The sequence below is a fragment of the Lissotriton vulgaris genome, chromosome 2_1, assembly GCF_964263255.1.
Source record: "Lissotriton vulgaris chromosome 2_1, aLisVul1.2, whole genome shotgun sequence".
Taxonomy (NCBI): Eukaryota; Metazoa; Chordata; class Amphibia; order Caudata; family Salamandridae; genus Lissotriton; species Lissotriton vulgaris.
Window position 1 is genome coordinate 10,959,156 of NC_141687.1, and position 19,019 is coordinate 10,978,174.

Sequence of the window (19,019 nt, forward strand, 5' to 3'; positions counted from 1 at the left end):
CAATCATCACAAACAAATTGCAAACACGCAGCAACTGGAATCTTGTTTTGAAAGAGAGAGAAAGGGTTAACAGATGCTATCCATTCACAAGTGGAAATAGAATATTATAAAATGAAAAGCACAATTTATTCTGCTTCCTTTCTCATGATCATAAAGTGGACAGCTTATGAGGTTGCCATTTTATAGTTGCTTTCTATGAGAGTGATATATCATTCCTGTGCTTAGTTTTTGCAAATGTTAACATTGTCAAAACTATCAAGAAAGAGCTAAAACAACAATACCATCTATGAACTCAATTCAATGGTATGTATATACCTGTTTCGCTATTTTATAAAAATACATTGTAAATGAAGATTCAAATAGTAGTTTAAGAAAGTAGCACAATGATATGGAAAGATATATGGGATGATCTGTATATATCAGTGGGTATGAGTTTAAGATATTAATACCAAATACTTCGGGAAGTACTTTGGGAAATAAGAGAAAACAAAATACTGGCTCTCTATCAATTGTGCAGTTCATAGAAAAATAGTAGTATTTAGATATACAGTGAGGAATGTATTTAAAGCTAATAATGTTTTAAATGTCTAAGTATTATGTGCATAATAGTTACATCTATGTTATTTTCATTCTGAGAGCAGTACATTTATTCACTTTATTAAACAGCAGCAGTGTGGACACAAATAAAAGATGACAACATATTCTGTATTTGTATTATAAAGTAGTAATAATTGTTAGGCATGTATTTGGAAGTGTTTATCAATTTGTATGTTTACTCATATGACCAGTTTGAATATGTTTTGATGGTGAGATATGTTTTTTTTGTGGTTGCAGATAGTTATATGTACAGTGGGACTTCTGAGTTTATTTAAAGATGCAGATAACTATATTGTTTTGGAAAGATTGCTTTAAGGTGTATATCTTTTATGGAAGCATATATATGTTTACATGGTAATAGATGTTCTTGAAGACTAATGAAAAGTTCATGTATATGTTGACAGTGGTGTATTTCTTTAAAAATGCTCTGTTTAAAATTGAGGACAGTTTATAGTGCAGAATATCTGTTGAGAGTTATTGAGCTACCTTCATTTGGTGTGTAACTTTTCTTTGAGAAATGCTAAATATATGTTTTAAGTACACAAGAAAGATTTGAGAAATGATGTAGGTATTCCATTAAGAAAAGGTTTTTGGCTTTGAAGAAGTGAGATTTGTTGTTTCAGTTTTGGAAATGTCATTATGCATGTGCATGCAGAGTAATGGAGCAATGCATGCCTGTAGAGAGGCATGTATCCAATTATATATGAAGTGTGATATCTAGACCTTTCTAACACATAGGTCATACAAATGGATAGATACACTAAAACAAATAGTTTGATACTGACCAAATGAGTTCAACAACGAGATACAGTTATAGTCACAACTTGTATGTATCTAACAGCAATGGAGATACTTTTTAGTCACCCAAGCATTACTCAAACACCCCTACAATCACTCAGCCACTACTCAGGCCATTATGGAATCACTCATGCACTTTTTACACAGTTATTCCATCACCCATGCACTTACACATGCACTCTTCCAACAGTGGATGCACAAATGATGTTCTCTTCAAAATAGGCAAGCGACGCCCATGCATTTGTTCAATCACCCAGCTAGTAGCATATAGTCATGCACATGCACAGGCACTAATGATGCAGATATGGAGCCACTGATGTAGTTTCTAAATATGCAGGAAATTGAAGAGAAGAAACGTGGTCTAGGAGCTGGTACAAGGTGAGTTTATTCAGGAAGCACAGCAGTACAAGTACCAACCATCCTGCCTCAGCAACCGCCAGGATCAGAATGGAGAACATGGAACCATACAGGTAAGAGAACATGGAATACATGCTGGCATAACACTCTAAGCATAGAAAATAGCAATGACATTAAGATGAGAGGCACAACATATCTCCTCCCCTTAAAGAGAAAAAAAAAACATTAAAATAAAAACAAGTAAGAAGGAAAGAGAAAGAACAACAAAAGACGAGAGGAAAGAGAAAGAAGGAGAAAACAGAGAAAAAGAAAATTCAATATCTGACAAATTCATTACATTTCTTAGGAACTCGAAGAGTTCTTCCATAAGAAGTGCGACCCAGAGTAGAGGGCACTCCTTGCGAAGACCCAGGAACAGAAAGAAACTTCGTAGAACAAGTGGGTGTGACAGGAAAAGAGTCTGGCCATTGACAAGTTCCCTGAGCAGAACCTGAAGGGACATGAGAACCCCTTAGAAGAGAGTCACCCCTCAAAGACACTTCACTGGAAGATTGCTCAACCACTTTCCCATCAGAAACTTGCCCCTTGGCGTACAAGGCAATCCTGCGGAAATTCCAATTTTGTCCGTTCTCTAGAACAACGTGCCATTTGTGTACTTCCTTAACTCTCATAGGATCGGAAAACTTATTCATGCCAAACTCCCTACGTCCCAACTTGATTTTAACCAAGTCACCCACTTCAACTCTACCCATCTTTCCAGGAACTACTTTAGAAGCGACATTACCTTCCCACAACCACTGCGGGACGAGCTTAGTTCTGGGAGTTCTCCCACGCATGCATTCAAACGGGACCAAATCAGTCACTCCATGGGCTGTAGTATTGTAAGACCACACCATATCTTCTACTGCCCTACGCACATCTTTCTGTCCTTGCACCGACAACTGTATGGTACCCTTAATCAAACGATTCATCCGTTCCACTAAACCGTTACCCTGGGGGTTGTAAAGGGAAGTGCAAATGTGTTGAATTCCATGATTGGCCAAAAAAGAATGCATAGAGGACGACGTGAGTTGTGTGCCATTATCCGTAACAAGGATTTTCGGAAAACTTTCCTTAAGAAAAAGGGACCTTAACTGCTTTATAACAGCAACAGTGGTGATATTCCTCATAAACTCTACACACAACCACCTAGAGGCTACATCAACCAGAACTAACGCAAACCTACAATCAGCAGGTAAGGAATCCATGGGACCAATAAAATCTAAACATATCTTATCCCAAGGCAAAACGCAAGAGCTGACAATGGAGCCCTGTGGAGGAGAGAAGATCTTCAACCTCTTTTCACTCTCTTTACACAGAAGACAAGACTCAACCCACCTACGCACATCATCGTCAACTCCAGGCCACCAAAAGTTCTTTTTAATTCTCTTAAGAGTCATGTTTTGCCCAAGATGTCCCTCATGAGCTAAACAAAAAACTTTCCTCCTGAGAGAAGAGGGTGGTATAAACCTCTCACCGCGCAACACCAAATCATCGGACACACCCAAACTCAATTCTTCTTGTAATTTGACAAAGGGACGCAGAGAAGGTTTAACATTCCCTTCCCTTCTCCATCCCAAACGAATAGCATCAACCAACTATCCAAAATCAGCATCCTCCAAGACGGCTTGATGCCATTCATCTCTAGAAATAGAGTGAAATTCAGAAGAACAAACATCCTCAAAGGCAGCAATTAAACAGACACTCTCATCCTCCAAATCCTCACCAACATCCTCTGAAACAACAGGAAGACGTGACAAGCAGTCCGCTTGTGTATTCCTCCAACCGGAAATGTGCTCTAATTTATAAGTATAGTCCTGTAACTTGGCAGCAAACTTCATTAGGCGGGGAGAACCATTATTGGCCCCGCCCGGTGACAGAATTTTGAGAAGGGGCTTATGGTCAGTTCTTAGACAAAATACCATACCCCACAGGTAGGTACGAAAGTGCGAAACGTCCCAAACAGCAGCTAGAGCCTCACGCTCGATGACAGCGTAATTGCGCTCAGAGGAATTGAGGCAGCGAGAAGCAAACGCCACAGTTTTCTCACTTCCTCCCGACCTCTGAGACAACACAGCGCCAATACCGTATGCACTTGCATCGACTGTAACGTAAGTATCCCTACCAGGTTCAAAGGTTGTCAAAATGCCAGCATTAATGATATCACTTTTAACCAGTTCAAAAGCTTGCGACTGTAAAGTTTCCCACTCGAAGTGCACACCTTTCCTAAGTAACATTCGTAACGGTTCAGTCTTATGTGAGAAATTAGGAACAAATTTGGAGTAGTACTCCACTAAACCAAGAAACGACTTGAGTTGGTCTTTGTCAGTAGGAATGGGAGCACACTTGATAGCTTTTAGGAGATCTTCCTTTGGCTTAATACCATTCTGAGAAATAGTGTACCCCAAATAGTCGATTTCAGTTAACAAAAACTGACATTTGTCTTTTCTCAAAGTAAGGCCAGCAGTAGAAAGAATTTGTAAAACTTTTGACAGATTAGAATTGTGCTCAAGCTCATCTATACCTGTAATCAAGATGTCATCTTGGAAGAAGTGGACATGCTTTAAGTCTTTGAAAAGAGAATGCATCATGCGTTGAAAAACGCTTGCCGCAGAGGCAAGGCCAAAAGGCAACCTTTTAAATTGAAACACCCCTTCAATGGTAACAAAGGCAGTAAACTTTTTGGAGTCAGGGTGTAATACAACTTGATGGTAGGCGGACCTTAGGTCCAGTTTACTAAAGAATTTAACCTTGTCCATTAGCAAGACCATTTCAGAAATGTTAGGCAAAGGAAATTTGTCGACAATAATGTTCTGGTTAAGAGAACGAAGGTCAACACAAAAACGGAGCTTACCGTCCTTTTTCTGTGTGACTACAACTGGCGAAAGCCACTCAGAAGCTTCCACCGGTTCAATTATGTCCTGCTTTTGCATGTCGTCAAGCATTTCCTTTACCTCCTTCCTAACAGCAATGGGAATTCTTCTTAAAGCATGTCTAACTGGGGAAGCATTTTCCTTAACCTTAATTTCATGTAAGTAACCTTTCAATTTGCCCAATGTAGGACGGAAAACATCAGAGAATTTAGAAAGAACATTTTCAACATTGTAAAAATCATCGACTGCAAGTACCACATCATCAGACCTTGGGTCAAGAATAATATGTAAGTCGTACTGTTGTAACCACCCAAGAATTGCTGGGCCTTCTTCGGAAATGAAAACCTTGCCCGAAGCAGATCTGCCTTTAAATTGAAAAGAAGTATCCATGACTCCCTTCAATTTAATTACTTTCCCTGTATAACCTTTCGGCATGAAATCACTGTGTAGAAGTGGTACAGATGGCCAATGTTCTTTATACATGCTATAAGGTATGATGGAAAACATCGAGCCTGGATCAACCATGAGGGTAACAGAAACATCGTTGAGAATAAAAGAAGCTCTTGGCTTCTGCAAGACAAAATGAGCATTGTCATCATCAGTATCACCATCCACACATAAGAACATTTCTTGAGAAGAAGTATCATCTTCAACAAAACTAACTCTATTAAATGCAGGAGATTTGCACACTTTGCTAATGTGACCCCGCTTACCACACTTACGGCAGTTTTTGTCTCTGGCAAAACAACCTTGAAAATCAGCAGCATGAGACATATCTCCACAACGATAACATCCCACAAATTTCACCTTCCCACCAGGATTATTATAAACAGACCTAGACTTGGGAAGAAAAGTTTTAGGTTTAGTGTTAAATTTATCAACATTAGAAGGCGGTTCTTTATCAGCTTTGGAGACAACGTTGACAGTCTCTTCCTTCTTTAACTCAAGAAGACGCATCTCGTCCATGCATTTGTCAGATTCCTCGACGACTTTAGCTATTGTGATGGCTTCCAGTAATGTAGGGTTTTTAGCTGCCCACAGTTTTTGCTGCATGCGCTTATTTTTACATTGTACTATCAGTTGATCCCGAATCATCTGGTCCGCCATAGCTCCAAAGTCACATTTCAGGGATAATTCTCTTAAGCGAGCAACCATTTGATCAACTGTTTCTTTGCCTCTTTGCGGGACAGTATAGAATTTGTGTCTTTGCATGACGATATTAATTTGTTTTCCAAAGTATTTTTCTAATCTTAATTTTGCCTCATTGTAGGGGTTATCAATAGGCTCACCGTCATCATTTAAGAGTTCTGGTAGAAATTTGAAGACATGTTGTCCTGCTTTGCCTAAGGAATTCAATAATATAGCTTTCTTCCTGGTCGCAGGAAATCTAAGACCATCTATGGCCTCAAGATAATTTTCGAAAAACCCTAGCCATTCTTCCCATTCCGTGGTGGGAATCTCCCCTTCAATAAGAAAAGCCGGTGGTGGAGAAATTGTATGGTTGGCAGTGGTAGCCATGTAATTTGTATCTGTGCAAATTTATTATTTTAAAATTTCACGGATTAAAGCTGAGGCAGGTGAACAGGAACGTAATGTAAAGTACTTTGCTTGTATTTGCTGTGGCAAACTGTTGTAAAGCAGTATTTAATACAATAAAGTTGTTTTGCCGGTTGAAATTGAACGTGGTTGGCAAAACGGCAATGTTAACGAAGGAGTTTTGAGCGTGGTTGGCAAAAGCTCTCAAAATGGCCGCCAGACGCAGTGCGCGATGACGTCAGCGCGCATAGAGCGTCAGGCGCAAGCAGCGTCTCCTAGCAACTGAGAGACACAAAGAAGAGTTCTCGCGCTAGTACAGAATGGCGCTTGAGAACGTTGGTATCACTCGCGCTGTCTTGCGCTGTGTGCTCGAGCGCACAGCGACACAAAAACGGCCAAAACAACTCAAAATGAAAGAAACAGTACCTCGGGTTGCCGGTTTTCAGGAACGCAGGAGCGGTAAGCGCCGTGAGGGGACAGCGCCTAGCGAGAGTCCACAGGAAGCGCCAACCAGAAGAGAGGAACGAAGTGTAGGAAAACAGCTCTCCAGGAACACCGGAAACTCCTCAAAGACGTGGTAGACCGAAGCGTCGCCAAAATGAAGAGAAGAAACGTGGTCTAGGAGCTGGTACAAGGTGAGTTTATTCAGGAAGCACAGCAGTACAAGTACCAACCATCCTGCCTCAGCAACCGCCAGGATCAGAATGGAGAACATGGAACCATGCAGGTAAGAGAACATGGAATACATGCTGGCATAACACTCTAAGCATAGAAAATAGCAATGACATTAAGATGAGAGGCACAACAGAAATCATGCAGACAATCCTTATATTCAGAGGGTATCACCTACATACTATCCATGCAATCATCCAATCTTCCTCAACATGAAACACATGTACGTACAGGTTTTAGTGATGAGTATATACTGTTTTCGAACCATCTGGTGAAGTGTACCTGTAACTTGTCCCACATTGGGTGCAATTACTCAGATGGATTAGTAAACTATGTGCTGTGATAACAGATTAATGTGCAGATTTTTATATGCAGTGTTTCTCGAAATGTAAATCTGAGATATCAATCAATCAATCAGTGACATTTATAGAGCGCGCTACATACCCGTAGGGTCTCAAGGCGCTGGGGGGGGGGGGGGGGGGGGGGGGGGGGGGGGCCTCTACTGCTCGAACAGCCAGGTCTTCAGCTTCTTCCTGAAGGAGAGGTGGTCCTGGGTCAGGCGCAGGTCGGGAGGGAGGGAGTTCCAGGTCTTGGCGGCCAGGTAGGAGAAGGACCTTCCTCCAGTAGTCGCTCTACGGATGCGGGGGACGGCGGCGAGGGCGTGGTTGGCTGATCGGAGGTGTCGTTTGGGAGCGTAGAAGTTGACTCGGCTGTTGAGGTAGCTCGGTCCTTGGTCGTGTAGGGCTTTGTGTGCGTGGGTGAGGAGGCGGAAGGTGATTCTTTTGTTGACGGGGAGCCAGTGAAGGTCTCTCAGATGTCCGGAGATGTGGCTGGTTCGAGGGATGTCGAGGATGAGTCTGGCTGAGGCGTTCTGGATCCGCTGGAGTCTCTTCTGGAGCTTGGCGGTGGTACCGGCGTAGAGGGCGTTGCCGTAGTCCAGTCGGCTGGTGACGAGGGCCTGGGTGATGGTCTTCCTGGTCTCGGTTGGGATCCACCAGAAGATCTTCCGTAGCATGCGTAAGATGTTGAAGCACGCCGAGGAGACGTTGTTGACTTGCCTGGTCAAGGAGAGGGAGGAGTCCAGGATGAAGCCCAGGTTGCGTGCATGGTCTGTCGGTTTGGGTGCGGTGCCCAGGGCGGGAGGCCACCAGGAGTCGTCCCAGGCGGAGGGTGAGGAGCCCAGGATGAGGACCTCCGTCTTGTCCGAGTTCAGTTTCAGGCGGCTGGTCGTCATCCATTCGGCTACCTCTTTCATCCCTTCGTGAAGGTTGGCTATGGCGGCGGCGGGGTCGTTGGTCAGGGAGAGGATCAGCTGGGTGTCGTCGGCGTAGGAGATTATGCTGAGGTTGTGTTTGCGTACGATGGCCGCGAGGGGGCTCATGTAGACGTTGAAGAGGGTGGGGCTCAGAGATGATCCTTGAGGGACGCCGCAGATGACTTCGGAGGCCTCTGACTTGTACGGTGGTAGGTGGACTCTCTGTGTTCTTCCGTCGAGGAAGGAGACGATCCATTCCAGCGCCTTGTCCTGGATTCCGATGTTGCTGAGGCGCCGTACTAGGGTGCGGTGGCAGACCGTGTCGAATGCCGCGGAGAGGTCTAGGAGGATGAGGGCCGCTGTTTCTCCCTTGTCCATCAGGGCTCGGATGTCATCGGTGGCGGCGATGAGGGCGGTCTCGGTGCTGTGATTGGCTCGGAAGCCGGACTGTGAGGGGTCGAGGGATCCGTTCGTCTCGAGGAAGGCGGCCATCTGCTTGTTGACGGTCTTCTCGATGACTTTGGCTGGAAACGGGAGGAGCGAGATGGGGCGGTAGTTCTTGAGGTCGGTGGGGTCCGCTGTTGGTTTCTTGAGTAGAGCGCTGAGTTCCGCGTGCTTCCAGCTCTCAGGGAAGGTGGCAGTGTCGAAGGATGTGTTGATGAGTGGATGGAGTTCATCGTGCGGATGGTGTCTTCGGTGCTGATCGGGGTCCAGGTGTGGAGGGTGGTGGTGGGGGGTGGTTGTTCGGCCATGGTGTGCGTTGGTTGGTTGTTGAAGCTGTTGTGTATGTCCGCGATCTTGTTGTGGAAGTAAGAAGCGAGGGAGTTGCAGAGGTCTTGCGATGGGGTGATGTCGTTGTTTCCTGCGCTGGGGTTGGAAAGCTCCTTCACGATGTTGAAGAGTTCCTTGCAGTTGTGTGCGTTGTTGTCCAACCGGTCCTTGAATGCTGTTTTCTTGGCGGCGCGGATCAGCTGGTGGTGTTTCCGGGTGGCAAGTTTGAAGGAGGTCCTGTTGTCCGGTGTAGGTTCCCTTCTCCAGACTTTCTCGAGGGCTCGGCAGTTCTTCTTGGAGCTCTTGAGTTCGTCGGTCCTCAGTGGGGCGAGCTCGTCCGCGCAGTTGCTGATCCACTTCGTGAGGTTGTTGGCGGCCTGGCTGGGGTTCACTGAGCTGGCAGGAGGGTGCTGGCTCAGGGAGGTGGCGAGCTGGTCTGCTGTGATCTTGTTCCAGCTTCTGCGGGCGGTCTGATGCTGGTGTTGGTGGGTCGTCGTTTTCTTGAAGGTGAAGTGGACGCAGCTGTGGTCCGTCCATTGAAGCTCTGTGGCGTGGCTGAAGTCGATGTCTGTGCAGGAAGAGAAGACTGCGTCGAGTGTGTGTCCGGCGAGGTGGGTGGGGGTGGACACCAGTTGCTTGAGATATCTAAGTAGGAATGTACCGAAACACTAAATCTACAAGTGTAACAGTGGTAGAGAGATGCAGAAATAGCTCTTATGTTGTTACACCAAATGGGCAAAGAAAAAGTGGTGAAAGAAAAAAGAGCTACCGGTAAGAGAACAAAGTTGTGGAATAAAAATATGAGTGGGCATTTCCAGACATTACAAAATAATGAAAATAAAATTCAAACTATAAAATGAATTACAGTTTACAAAATCTATATAACAAGAAAGGAAAGCATGTTACATAAATGGACACAACTTAACCAGGAGACAAAAGCAGTTTTGGGAAATCAGAGCCAGGACGTTTCGTATTAGAGTAGTTATAAATGTAGTGAGAACTATGAAAAACTATAGAAGCAGGAGAGCGGCACTGAAACAGAAAGAACCAGTTGAGAGAGTAGTTAATAAAGCCTTTGCTTTGAAGAGGAAGCTTTTCAATTTGATTATGAATAGAATGAAGTCTCTTAACAAAATGGTTGTGTACATGAGGAGACAAATCCAAAAGAAAATATTAGTGTGTAGAAGTAACTTTTATACAGTATTTAATGGAGAATGAATACATACTTCTACTACAGAGCGCCTTCCTTTAACCATTTGTTTGTAGTATTTGACAGCAATCCATTGATATATTAAGGAAATTGCCACATATTTTTCCGAGGCGAGGTTTAAAAAACACAAAATAAGTACAATGCAAAGATTGAATGATTGAAAGATTTGAAAGCATCTTTCATCATTCACTCAACAATCTGAACTTTAGTTGTTCATTGTTGTTGTTAGTTGTGAAGTAGTGTGGCTCACTGGTTAGAGGCGGCAGACCCGAGAGCAGAGGACGGCCCGGGAACAGGGTTCGATTCCCGGCGCGGCAGGTTTCTGGACCAGGGTCAGCGGACTCGATAATTCTCTCGCCTCGGTGCCCACTCTGATCAGCGATCACACTCGGCAACTCTGGGCATTAGCTTGCCTCATCTTCACTAACGGCCCCACCAGACCGCCGGGGATGCCTGGTCTCACCCTGGAGATACCCATTAAGGGACCATCTCTCAGGGAAGCCAGGAAGGGTTTCGCAGCGGTCGAAGCGCCTTGGGACCCTACGGGTAAGTAGTGCGCTATATAAATGCCTATACATACATACATACAGTTAAAGAAGAGGACAAAGATATTACAGTTGGTAGTTTTGAAGAGATTTAAAAATTTAACATAATGCGGTCTGAAAAACCAGAGAAAAAATATGATTGTATATGTGTCGATGCACTCACTACAAGATTCAATATGGACTATTGACTTGTATTTAAAAAAACAAAAAAGAATATAATTTTGACTGGAAAATGTACATGTGTTTTTATTTGTAGAGAAACCCTTTGACGTGTCCATATGGCAAATTATATGTATGTTCTGTTACATTAAATTAGAAGATAATAAAATGCATAGTAATGTAGAAAAACCTGTGCATATCCAAAAATAAAAAATAAAATCCACATTTATTATTCTTTGCAGCATTGCAAAGGGCTGTTATAGGCTGCTCTCAAACACTTAGTACCATTCCACATTCCATGCAGTATGATGTCATCTGGGAAAACTGCAGCCAAATCTTGAATATGAGATTGGACCTCTGAAGGGACTCTCTGCCAGGAATAGTTGTGGCTGTTATTGAAGTTGAGGCTCCTGTAGTCTTCCGGTGGCTTGTCGGTGCTTTTAGATGATTGCAGGTTATGTTTTTAGATGGTAAAGCACTGACATGGACAAAGCATATTTTTTGATTTGTACCGATTGACAATGTCTTGTCACATATTGTGCATTGTGCATACAGAGGTGTAAAACTGTTTAAACTAATGAAAGTTCTTTGTTTGGTAGTCAAGTTAACATCTTGCTTAAAGATCACATTACCATTTACCCTCAAATTACTTTTTGGAGGGGAAAGACCTTTAGAAACAGACTCAGCCATACTGTCCCATGCACAGCCAACAATTCAATCTGGCTGACACAAAACACAATAAGTTTCTACAAGTGCGTTTGTTGTGGGGTTTGCAGATTGGCGAAACATGGTACTTTCAGTTTCATTGACAACAAAAGCTATGATATTAGACACAGCATCAATTATAACACCAAGTTTGCTGTATATGTCATTGAGTGCCCTTGTGGCAAGCTGCATTGTTGTAAATCAACGGCGATTAGGTTAAGTATTAGCAGAAGACTTGCTTTGTTGTGCTAATGGCATTTTTGTTTGCCATACATTGCCATGTGCTTGTCCTGTGCGTTTGTCCTACCTCCTTGTCCACTACGCCTGAAGTCTGCCCGGCAACAGGCTATAATTAACCTTCCCCACTTCTAGCATGTCCAGACATGCGCAGTAGAGTCAAAAGCTGTTACTAATTAATTCCAGATAGGAATGTGTTTACTAGTTCCCGAAGACTCTTAACTCCTCCCATCTATCGACTGTGCCTTTCAATATGTCCTTGTGTGGTTATGAAACTGCTCTTGTCTTTTGTACCGCCTTCTTTTGAGTCCCCTCATTGTGTATAAAAGGGGCCATGTGCTTCAGTTCATTGTACTACTCGATACAATACTGAAGGGTGTTTTGTGGACTGTAGTACCACCTTTAAAGGTTTAATAAACTTTGCTTTTGTATTTTCCAGTGTCATTGCCAACTTCTTCCTAAGGTCTGAGGACTCCGTGCAGAGAAGGGCGAACCCCTTGCACTAAGTAGGCCTGGCTGAGGTTTGCTTACAACAGTATGTGGGGAGCACCATGAGACGTCTCAGGGACAGAATCAGCAAACAGCACTACACAATCAGGATGCTAGATATTCGGTAGCACTACATGCAGCAGTCTGTCCCTCACAAGGAAAACAGAAACGCTTCTCCTTTTTTGGAATTGACGTAACTCAATCAAATGTATGAGGTCGCAACAGGGAGCTCAAACTTACAAGCACTGAAGCGACTTGGATCATGTGCCTTCATACAGTGGAACATGGTCTTAATTGTGATCATGAATTGCAATATTTCCTATGATACTGAAACAATAGTGCAAATGTTGTTTCTGACACACGTAATAGTAACATATGATATATGTACATTATGAAATACCATGATATATGTGGCTACTGTTTTTCAGGCAGTTTTGGAAATGATATATGTGGCTTTTGAATGTCATGCAATTTTGGCAATATTGATGTCACTTTCTATATATAATTGTCAATCTCAGCTCGGGAGTATTTCCCATTTGAAATGAATGCGCAATATCGCTGTATCCCATATGTTAAATGTTGCTCATTCCATTATGTACAAGGATTGATTACTTGACAAGTGTTCGTCACCGCTGAAACATTGTATAATGTTTTACTTATCACTATCAGATTTGACATTATTTCAATATTAAGTCTGTCCTCCACACTCTTGGCTAAGTCTTTATTTTGCTAATCAACTGCTGCCCTCGAATGTGACATTTTGATTTCTTCAACATTTTTAGTTTCCAATATATTCAAATTTCCATCCTATTGCATTTTGAATCGCCATACACCAGGCTTATATTCTTTTTTCTTCATTTTTCTTTACCACTATGTCCCTCGTAATACACGTTTTATTACATTTTAGTAGTCTTATTACATGGAAAAATAAAGTTCTTGTTTCCGATCAAAAGACAGTTGCTATTCTAGTCTTTTACTACAATAGTAGCCTGAATTCCACTTCCGGTATTACGATCACATGGTCCATAATGGAACACGAAATACTGCTGTGAAGAGCATAAGCGTAAACACATGAGGTAAGGATTCCTTTCCCTGACACACAGACATTGGCTACTTTTGTAATCAACTTTTTTTTATAGGTTAACCCCATTTTGCATTACCAATTTGGGATCTGCTTTTCAGATTGTATTGATATTTGCATCGTACCTTCCCAGAGAAGACTAACAGCAGACTTAAAACTCTGGATCACCAATATCAGGGTAAATATACCGCTCCTTGTTCTCTGCCTATAATTAGACTCGCAAGTCATCAACTTTTCTCTCTGAATGACAATCTGTCCACGATTTGTCATTTCCACACAAATGTTTCTTAAACTGAACAGTCCATTACTTGAGAACTACATATGGTCCAGCCGGGTAGGAATTATCACAGGCGGAGCAATGAGCACTCTACTTAATTGTTAATCTCGCTTAATTCACTTTTCTGGCCTCTAACATTTTCGCCTTAGACTCAATAACCCTTGTGGTTGTCCTTTCTCCCATTTTTTTCTGACAATTATAGACTACCAAGAATTTCTCATCTTCAGACAGGTAGTTTTATTTTTTCCCTGTCGTACATTTTCCTCCCGTCACAAATACACTTCTTTTTTACTCACAAGCTTTTTCTAAAAATAGTTTTAAGTGTTCAAATTGTGTGTACTAGTTAAGAATCAGCTTGGCATCCTCTACAACTTCGTCCATGAGCTCATGTGATTTTTAGTTCTTGACATGCTATTTGCATGGATATGATATGAAATGTTTGGCACCATATCTTTCACTTAGAGTCATCCACATAGAACATGTGCTCTCCTTTCACTGATTTCTTTTCATCATTATGCATACAATGTATGGGTATTCGGGTTTCCACGTTTAAAAGTGCGATATCACCTTTTCTAAAACAACATACCTCCTACCATTTACAACACCGTTTGTATCGTTCCCAGCCCTGAGGAAGTCGCAGAATTGATTTCCAAATGCGACAACACATGTGTTGGCTGGTTTCTATTTTGTTCTAATAAAAATGTAATGAAGACGGAATAAATTTCTATCAACATGGAAAATTGACCAGTGTTTTCAAAATTACTAGATCTGTATGGATACATCTGCATTGTACAACCGTTTTACATGTGTGCCCAGGCTCTTGTTGAATAGTTAGCTGAGCAGACATTTGCCATTTTCCAGGGGGACAAGAAAATGATGTGTTGGGTGTGATGGCAATCATGACAAGGGCTTAAGGGCTTTCTAGGCTGATGGAAGTTACAATCAACACAGTGGGTGTTTTTATGTTGGTTGACATTTAAGAGGCATTTTTATAAAAAAAAATATCTTTAGAATGGTGCTATAAATCAGGACTAGAGACTTGAATTATCTACTCGACCTAAGTTTAATGCACTCATCCATGAACTGGATACTTTTTCTTTTTTTTTCCAAAAGCTTTATTTGATAGTGGGTCATAAAAGCTCGAACAGTACATATATCACAAGACAGAATAAATAGTACATAACCATACACAAGATAAAAAGTTATTAAATTCCACTGATTACTGTCAATTAATAATCAAGTTAAAATTCATATACAATCCAATAAAAATTATTCATAATAAAAGAACAGCATTATTAGCATCATTCATCGTGCTAGCAAGCAGCGGGTGGCAGTAAAGGACAAGTACGAATAATCCAGGTCCACCTTAAAAATGTGGCAACAGCAACAACTATGCAAGGGGTACAGTCTGACCCTAATATCCCTAAGGCTTCTATATGCCTCCGAGTGCCCAGGTTTAAGCTAGTGGGTTTCAACCATTTACGTCGTGGGCCAACATACAGGGGCATACAAAGAATATGTGGTCTCTTGTCTCAACCATGTCTAAACACTTATGACATTTGTCATCAGGGGGATGAGCCCATTTGTAGGTAAAAGCTTTAACTGGAAGGGATCCTACCCTAAACTGAAAAGAACAGTTTACGATCTAGTGGACTCTCGTGATATCCCAATAAGGTTCACAAAAAGGCTGTGATTAGTAGTTTAGAAAACGGACTGTTAGGTTAGTGTTCATGCACGCTCTATGGGATGAAGTCAGGGCCAATTCCCAATATATGACTTTTTAGCGCATTCCCAGGTATACCAGTGATGGTAAATATGGGAATGTGTCAAAATCCGTGGGACTTGTTTGGGAACCCCCATGCAATGCCCAAAGAAAGCCCACCCAGGGCAGTGTAACACAACACAGCGATTGGAGCCATGCTGTGTTTCTCCTGTTTCATTAGGCAAATCAGGGCCTTGCAAAGTAGCCCTGCATGCCTTGATATATCATATTTTGGAGTTTGCATCATACATGCAACATGTTGTGTCATGCTAACACGATGCAAACACTTGTTAATTATGCCCCCACGTTCCACCTCACACTGTCATTACACTCATGTGGTTTGTTCCCACCCTGACACCGTCCTTTCAGCTGCCCATTCACTCTCCCTTTTCATCACCCTCCTATCCCTGCTCTCACTCACACACTAATCACTGTCAATCCTTTCATTCATCATCACTCACTGTTCATCAACCAATGTACTTGTGTCCATCCATGAATCCAACCATTGACCCATTCTTATAGTCACCCATCCACAAAAATACTCTCACAAACTTGAAGTTCAACGAAAAAGCAAGTTAAGTTTTACAGAAAGATATTCAGACGTTGACAATGCTCATTTCATTTGGGTGGCATTTTACATATTTTTGATCCAGTGTTTGTTGTAAATCAATGTTTCTGTAGGACTCAACCTACAGACATAGAAACATACTTCAGTTGTGTTTGTGTCATCACTGTGAACACTGGGCCCAGATGCATCAAGGGCTTGGTTAGCTCTTGACTCAGTTGAGGTGACACAAGACAACACCAGCACTTAAGTCAGATTTACTAAGCCACACAGACCAAACATGTGTTTATGTCACTGCTTCTCTTTACATTTATATTATTTGTTTCATAATGCGCATGAATCCCCCCAGAGGGATAACTCGGTGCAGCAGGAAAAAAAAAGCATTGGCAAAAGCTTGGAGGTTAAAATAGTTTCCTAAATTGGTAGTGGGCGGTACATTTTATTAGGTGGAGGGGAAGTTTATTCCAAAGATAGGGGGCTAGGAATGTTAATGTGTGGCCTCCTGATAAGGTTTTCTTGATGCATGGTACGGTAAGAAAAGACTTGTTCATAGGTTCTAAAGACCTTAATGGTTGATAGGGAATACCTTTTTCCATCAAAGAGCTGGGTCCCTTGCCACTAAGTGGCCCATTAGGATGTCGGGCAGACTTTAGTCCACCCGGTACACTAACGGTGCTGGAACTGGCAACCGGTGGTGCAACGGTCCCATCCCGCCAATTAGGCTGCGACTGCGACCCTGTTGGTTTCATTCCGCATGTTTGACATTGTGGAGGGTGCTGCACCGACCGCAATGCCAAAGAGGCATGTTCTGAATTGCCATGCACAAAGTAGCAGGCACTGAGTGGTGCCTGCCACCTTGTGGATGGCAATAAAGGGGGGGTACAATTGGTACCCGCACAGTGCAGCCTACCACCCCCACCCCCTGTGGGCCCGCAGTGGGCCCCCAAAGCAATTCCCCACCAGCCTTCACCGCCATGGAAAGGCCAAACCCAGAATTATAATATGGATGGCGGTGCCTTCTAGGCACTGCCCCCATATTATGCCCCAGCTCCGCCCGACCGGCGGAAAAGCGGTGGACGCACTTTCCGTCCACCGCGATACCCTGGCCATAATATTATGGCAGGGGTAAATCTAGTTGGGTTAGCGGGCGAATCACCACCATCCTAATGACCCTAAAGTGTTTTCTGCATTAGGCAGCAGATTTTAAAGGTGATACGCTTTCTCACAGGCAGACAGTTTAGTACACTTAGTAAAGAGACCAAGGCAGATCTTGCTGGAAGATTGTGTATTAAGCGAGCTGCTGTATTCGGAACCCCCTGGAGTTTATTCAGGAGAGAGTCATTGACCAGGGCCAGAAGAACATTGACATTGCACATGCAACTAAGCACCAGAGCCTGGACTAAGGTCTTGCCTGCTGCCAGTGGGAGCAAAGGAAAGACTCTACATAGTAGCCTCATAACATGAAAGCAGGTGCCAGTGGTAGACAACACCTGGTCTTTCATGATATTGTCCTGGTGAAGTTATATGCCAAGAAATATCACTGAAGATTTTGGAATAGGTGGTTATCCTAAATGGGGTGGCCACCACTACGGGGACCACAACAGTTTGGCGGCAAAGAGAAGAATGATTTTAGTTTTTCCACTGTTTTGCTGGAGAAAACATGCAGCCATCCAAGCTGTAACAGCTCTCATGCCTGCAATGAAATGATCTCTTGTCTCGGATGAATCTTTATCAGACATTAGCTTAGCAGAAGTTGATTATCGCCTGCATATGAGATAGGTATGAAACCATGGGCTCTCATGATGTTTGCAAGAGGAGAAACATAAATGTTAAACAGTGTGGGGCTCAGACAAGAACCCTGGGGGACTCCTTTATTAATTGTCATGGTACGTGACCGAAAAGGACCCAGGTGAATCGTCTGTGTTTGGTCCGACAGAAAGTTTCGGAACCACTGTAGCATCAGACCCTGGATGCCTATCTCTGAATCAATCTTGGACGAGATATTGTATTGAAGGCCGAAGACAAGTCTAACAGCACAAGCATTGATGGTTGATTTTTGTCTTGGCTGCATCTAATGAGGTCTGCAACAGATACGAGTGTAGTTTTGGTGCTGTGCATTGGTCCAAAACCTGGCTGAGAGGGATATAGAATCCACCAGTTATTTATTGATATTGTTTTCCATTATTTTATTTGCCAGAGGGAGAAGTGATAGGGTGATATTTAGAAACCCCTGTAGCAGGAAGGTTAATGTTTTGGAATCGGAATGACCTGAGCAGCTTTCCACTCAGCTGGAATGTTGTCCAGGCTCAGTGACATAAACAGTAAGGAGCTAATAGGTGAGGCCACTCGATGAGAAGGCATGGCTGCTCTCTTGGCTGGAATAAAATCCAGAGGAGAGCCTGATTTAACAGCTTCAATGGAGCTGAGCTGACTCCACATTGAAGGGGGCAAACTTCTCAAAGGTGCAAGTGCGAGTATTCTCACTAGCAACGTATGTAGACTCCAAGTTGATGCGGTGTATCAAACTTGTAATATTATTATAGATTACATATGCTTTCTTCTCCAAATGGTCTGCAATCTGGTTGCAAAGGATTCGCAAAGGAGGAATGTTGGTTGTGCAGGCCTGGGGATTGGTGAAGTAATTAAGGGTTTAGAAAAGTTCTTTTGCGGAATTACCCTCTTTGTCAATATGCTGAGGGATGACATTTTTCAGCTCTTTTCTAATATTATTGTGATAGTGAGCTAGGGATGTTTTATAAGCTTCTCTATAGCTTAAATTGGGACTTGTTTGCCATTATCTTACACTTTTTTGGCATTGGGTTTTCTCTTCCCATAAATTAGACGTGTACCAAGAAGCATGTGAAGTTAGTCTTGGTGAAGAATTAATTTTCAGAGGAGCCAGATGTCGATGGCTATATTGAGAGAGATGTGGAATAAATTAAAAACTCTCTGTATATCTATTGTGTTCTCTCTGTGAGGGGTAATATATTCTTTAGTAAAAGCATCAGGAGATATTTAGGGTATTTATAAATGTTACTCCACCAGGTGGCGCCAGCAGCACACGCTCCGGGGTGCCTCTGCACCTGTCCAC